Genomic DNA, 5,841 nt, shown 5'->3' on the forward strand with positions numbered 1-5,841 from the left:
TCTCTCTCTCTCTCTCTCTCTGTGTGATGGCTACATTTTAAACATATCTAATAGGCACTTCTAAACCTTTTCAAATTCCATTTCCCCTTCAGGCACTTGTTGAAACCCTTGGATATATTTAGGTGCACGCTTAATGACAATTTCCTCAAACACTTGAGGTATCTCCATTTTACTTGAATGCAGATTTGTCTAAACTGTGTTTCAAAGTGATAGGATGCTCCCTGCTGTGCCTGGTAATTACACTCTGGTGACTAGGCAGCAACACAGCCACTCAGTGACAACTGCCTCATTTAAACTGCAGCTTGTATGATATTATTCCATTCCTACAGTTGCAGTAACGGTGAATTTTTGGAACTATTGGAAAAATCCAATAGTTGAGGACAAACAAAACAAAAGGTGGAAATCAAGAGACCATCTCATATACTCCAATTTCTTCACATATAATACAGCAATTTTGTGGATAATTACTGTATGAGGAACAATGAGTTGCTGCTGATAATTTTAGGTTGTTTTCCCAGGAGACACCATGGCTCCATTCACTAAAGCTGTAAACAAAAGCTGTAAAAAGTCATCCTTCAACCTTAACACTGTTTTCACTATCAACAATCTCCACTGGCATCAGACAGTTGCTGAAAAAACAAGCAATTATTCAAAGTCCCCACAAGTATCTCTTTGTAGCTGCCATTGCTATGAGGTGTAGTTCAATTTTTTTCCCTATTATTTAGCTTTGGTGGCTATGTGCACATGCTCTGTGACATCATGACACATGACTATAAATCAAGCTTAACAAGCACAGCAACACCCATCCGAGCAATACCAAGCCTGTTTCTTAGAAATTACATCACATATACTGTATGCAAATAACTTGTTTCACCGGTCTTTTATATGTGGAGCCAGGGTCCAAAATTAGCACCATCTACTTGCAAAATGCTGGTAAAATATGCAAGTGGCTGGTAGATTTTCTTCACTCACCAGCCAAAAAACAATGGTAATCTATTTAATGGTTGGTAAAATTCAAACATTCACAAGCCATTTGGCTAGTGGACAAATACGTTAATGTTGGTGTTATGGTGGTGTTTGGTGTTATGATTTTTTTTTCTTCTTTCAGAGAGTGAAGTGCTATGGTCTTGCACCTTCCAGAAGTTACAAGAAGTTGGTCAGTTAGGATGGTGGACAAACAAAGCTGAGGACATTAACAAAGGAGACTCAGGTTTGAATCTTGCTTGTGATTATTTTTAGGCAACAAAAGCACTTTGGTCAAGGAAGTAAAAGTTCATTATTTCAGTTAAATGTTCAAGTGAATATGTCATGTCCAACAGCTTAAGTCAAAGTTGACTTGTTTAATATTTAACCCAAACTGCAATTTTTCCCTTACCTTAATTAAGGATTTTAAGTAACAATGTTAATTATGCTTTGTTTAGTATGAGCAGCTATCCTATTGTACGATTAAGATGAAATACATAATAAATTAACATTTTGCTGATACGTTCAGTTAGAACATGTTGTGACCTCGCAGATATAAAAAATGTTGCTTTTGTAATTAAATTTCTTTCTATATATGTTTGCTGTTGCAAATTAGTAGTATAGACAAGCAATACACATAAGCATACAACATTATACATTGTCGTGGCAACCAAAAGGCTATGTATTATGTATCATACTCTGAGAAAAAGTGTGACTGTTCAATGCATATTGTTACACATATTTCTACATTATCTTCAATACAATGCAAATCTGAAAAGAGATGTTTGCTTTTAAAAAAAAAATTGGTATAATTTCAACATGTGTCCTACTACTTTAAAAAAATAAAATAAAAAAAACGTTTTTCAGGTGACACCGTTTTTTATAAAATGGATCAGTATGCTTTCATAAGATTTTTAATGTGACTTTGAGAAAAAAGAACTACTCAAAGTCTCACTCCTCTTTTAGAATATTAGTCTTTTAAGTGAATGGCTAGTGTGTGTGCGTGTATAGACAGGCAGATGAATGTTATTCACAGACATAGCTTTGTCAAAAGCAGAGTAAGAGTTGTGAGTAAATGACACTGGTTGGAAAAGGGTGGTTGGATAAAAGGGATATGGCCTTTTGTATAAAATTTGCAACCAAAAGTACAACAGAAGCTGCCTCTCATTCTGTCCTCACTGCATTTAGATTGCCTAATTTGCACATGAAATGAAGTAGCATCATATCCCTGTGTAAGTACTCTGTATGTTGCACTGATAAGCGACTTATTATTGAACCCTGTTGAACTATTTCTTGCTGATAATTGTATATGGCTTGTAATATGTAAGTAAGTAAGAGTTTCTTATTGTGTTTTGTTTTTATTGTACTTAACTACAAATTTTCCCATTATCCAATGCACTTATAGACCTAAACCCAACATTGCCGTGTATAAACAAGGACAAAAAAAGCAGCTGATTTTAAAACAACTGGTTTGTAAAACAAACCAATCACAAACCACTGTTTCATCCCACTCACTCCTCTTCTCTTCCTATTCGTCCACAACACTGACCTTCTATTCCAGTGTGTCCATGGTAACCAATCATGCAGGCAATCCAGCTCCCACTTCATTTTAAAAGCTGGGTACTCTTTGATGGTAATTGGCAGCATATGTATGTAAATGTTACCATTATGCATTAAGACCCAACCTAATGAGCAAAAGGAGAGGAGAAAGTACATCTTAAGAGCCCTGCTGGGTGAACCAGTGTAGCCAGTAATTGAACCAGTGACATTTTTAAGTGTTATCTTGATGGGTTTGCTCTTTTGAAGCCCAGTGACTCAGTGCTAACGGTTGGTCTGTGCAGCGATGTAACCAGAACAAAATCAATATGGGGGCTAGGGCACTGGGTCAGTTGACTACATTGAAGGGCCTCTGAGGGGCATTAAAAACACTGAATCAACTCTACACAAGTTGACCATCTTCGCTTTCCTTTATGTGAAACCAGATGGGAATACCAACCTACATATTATTTATGTAAAACCAGATGGAAATACCAACCTACATAGTATTTGAAGCTCACAATTAAAACTAAAAAAAAACTTACATGCTATCAAATAATTCTGGTAGTTACATTTTTCTTTGCTTTATCTACTGTATTAAAGTATTTTCTTTTCTTTTTCACATAAGAAACAGAAACAGTCAGCTAACAGGCGTGTCTAATTTTATTTTGTTTTGATTTGTGTTCATTTTTTTTTATTTGACTAATTCATGTTTTTTAATAAAGCTCTTTCATTTGAAGCCACACTAGCAGCACAGCTCCAATGATGGCAATGCCAGTTGGCCAGTTAGTCCATGACTTTGATCCAGATTGAAATAGCTCAATAACAATTATATGGAATTTTAGCACAGACATTCATGTCCCCCTCAGCATAGGTAGAAATCCCTTTGGTGATCCCCTGACTTTTCATCTAGTGCCACCATCAGGAAAACATTTTGAATATTAATGTTAATATTTGGTTTTACCACATATTTAAAAAACTAATGAATGCTAAATGTCAGCATGTTAGCATTAGTAAAGCCTCACAAAACTGTGAACCAGGCTGTAGACCCTTAAGTCTTATGTCTCACCTTTATTTGATTTAGATAAACAAAGACTTTATTGTCATTGTAAAACCAAATTAAGCTGTAATCAAGCACTCGGAATCAAATAAATAAAATAAATAATGTTCCTTTTCATCATCCATCCATACTCACTCATACTCACATTTATTGCGTATGATAATTAAATGAGTGAATTATTGCACATCAATGCTGACATGTATTTGGGGGTGTGCTTTCAATTCGGAGTATGGAGCATGTAAGTATGTAAGCAGTTTGTAAGTATGGAGATGTCTTTGCGATGAACCTGTAGCGTTTACCAGAGGACAACAGTTCAAACAGGTGATGGGCAGGGTGGAAATCCTTTAGCATGTTGTGTGTTTTCTGCAGGCAACGAGAGGTGAAGATGTCGTCTAGGACAGGTAGCCGATGGTTAATGATGTACTGGGCAGTTTTTATGATTCTCAAAAAAAACTTTTATCTGCTGCAGAGCGTCTAGCGTACCACAACAGGATATCGTGTGTGAAGACACTCGCAGAGTTAAAATGACTCCAAGAGCTGTTATGACAGGTTAAAGTTCCTGAGCAGTCTAAAAAATTACAGCCGGTTTTGTGCCTTCTTGACCAACGCTGTGGTTTTTTGTTGGCCATGGGAGGTCCTCTGAAATGTGTGTCAGAATTTGAAGCTGGACACCCTCTCCCAGTTGACGTGCAGTGGTAAATGGACATCCTGCTTCTTCCTGAAATCAATTGAGTTCTCCTGCTTTTTTTCTTTAAAAGAATCAGAATCCTGCTGTGACTGACTGCCTTTGTGAAACTCAGGTGGCCATTTTGTATAGTGTGTTGTGTTTTGTGCTTGTTGCTATTTTCAATGTGCTCTGTGGTTACCTGTCTGTCATGTGTGTCTCTACCCATCCCCTTATATGGTCTCCAATTACTCTCTAGTTAGTTTGCTTCCGTTTATGCACTCACCTGTTGCCAATTATGGTCTTGTCCAGTCCCCTGTCTTCCTGTTAATTGGTCTGGGAATTTCTACACCTGCTGTTCCTCTGTCAGTTTGTCTCTCTGTTTGTCCTGTGAGGGTCCTGTTCATTTGTAAGCTGTAAAGTCCGAATAAAGCATGTTTGTCTGAACTTCAGCCTGGCAGATTTTGTATTTGGGTCCTCCAGCTGAATGGTGACACCTTTACATGTGAATATATCCCTCTAACACAATTTAAGAAAACTAACTAACCAACAAACATTTAACCCACTAACTAACAGACCATATAACTAATGGCTCACAAACGTGACTTTCCTAAATATTTCTGGTGTTGCATGAAACTAAATTTAGGGCTGCACAATTAATTGAATTTTAATCGCGATCACGATTTTGACTTCCCACGATCAAATTTGCGTGATCGAGCGGTTATTTTGTTTAAAGCATCATTTCATAGAATGCTCCGGGTTTTTTGCAAAGCCCATTTGCCGCTACTACCGTCTGATCATGAGCCAGTCAGAGTAGTTCCCTGCACTGTGCAGCTTAGTCTCTAGATGTAGACAGTCACAGAAGACAGAGTAACGGGAGTAAAACTCAACAGATAGCAGTCAGTTATACGTCAGTCTTAAGGTTAACCAGCTAACCAGTAAACGCAACATTTGCAACAGCGGTGACCAGTGCTAGTCGGTGCTAGTAGCGTCTGTTAGCTAGTAGCGTCTGTTAGCTGTTAGCTCCTCTAGGACGCACCGGTGCTAATGTCCTCGCATCCGTTTTAATGCTGTTTATATGAATATGGTTTAATTTTGCGTTACATGACCCATTTCGTCTGTAAAGCCGTGCCTGTGTTGGATCTCTCCTCAGCTTTCTCTCCTCTTACTCTCCGGCAAGCCCGGCCACACAGCGCCGGTCCTCACTTCTGACATTTGTCCACAGTTTTAATTTTTTATTAACACAGATGTATATTGTTTAATATGAGGGGCAAACCTGTATTTGTACCAGTGTTTCCGCTGGTAACTCTGCTATCGCGGTCGCCACGGCGAAGTACACAGAAGAAGTTATTGAATGCAACTAACTTCAGTTGGTAGAGTAACAGCGTGTAAGACGGAGCTGCTGGACTTGGACCAGGACAAGGGCCTGGACCTGGGCCAGAGATGTGACCCATGGCCAGAATATCATAGTTCAAAAAAATGCAGCGCAGTGAAGATACAGACATTTCATACACACAACGTGTGTTTCCGCCGTTCAACCCGTGCTGGACCCGTTCATTACGAGTCAGCCGTCTCTCTGTGAGTAGCGTCCATCACACTCCCTCTCGCAGTTATAAAT

The sequence above is a fragment of the Etheostoma spectabile genome, chromosome 5, assembly GCF_008692095.1.
Source record: "Etheostoma spectabile isolate EspeVRDwgs_2016 chromosome 5, UIUC_Espe_1.0, whole genome shotgun sequence".
Lineage (NCBI taxonomy): Eukaryota > Metazoa > Chordata > Actinopteri > Perciformes > Percidae > Etheostoma > Etheostoma spectabile.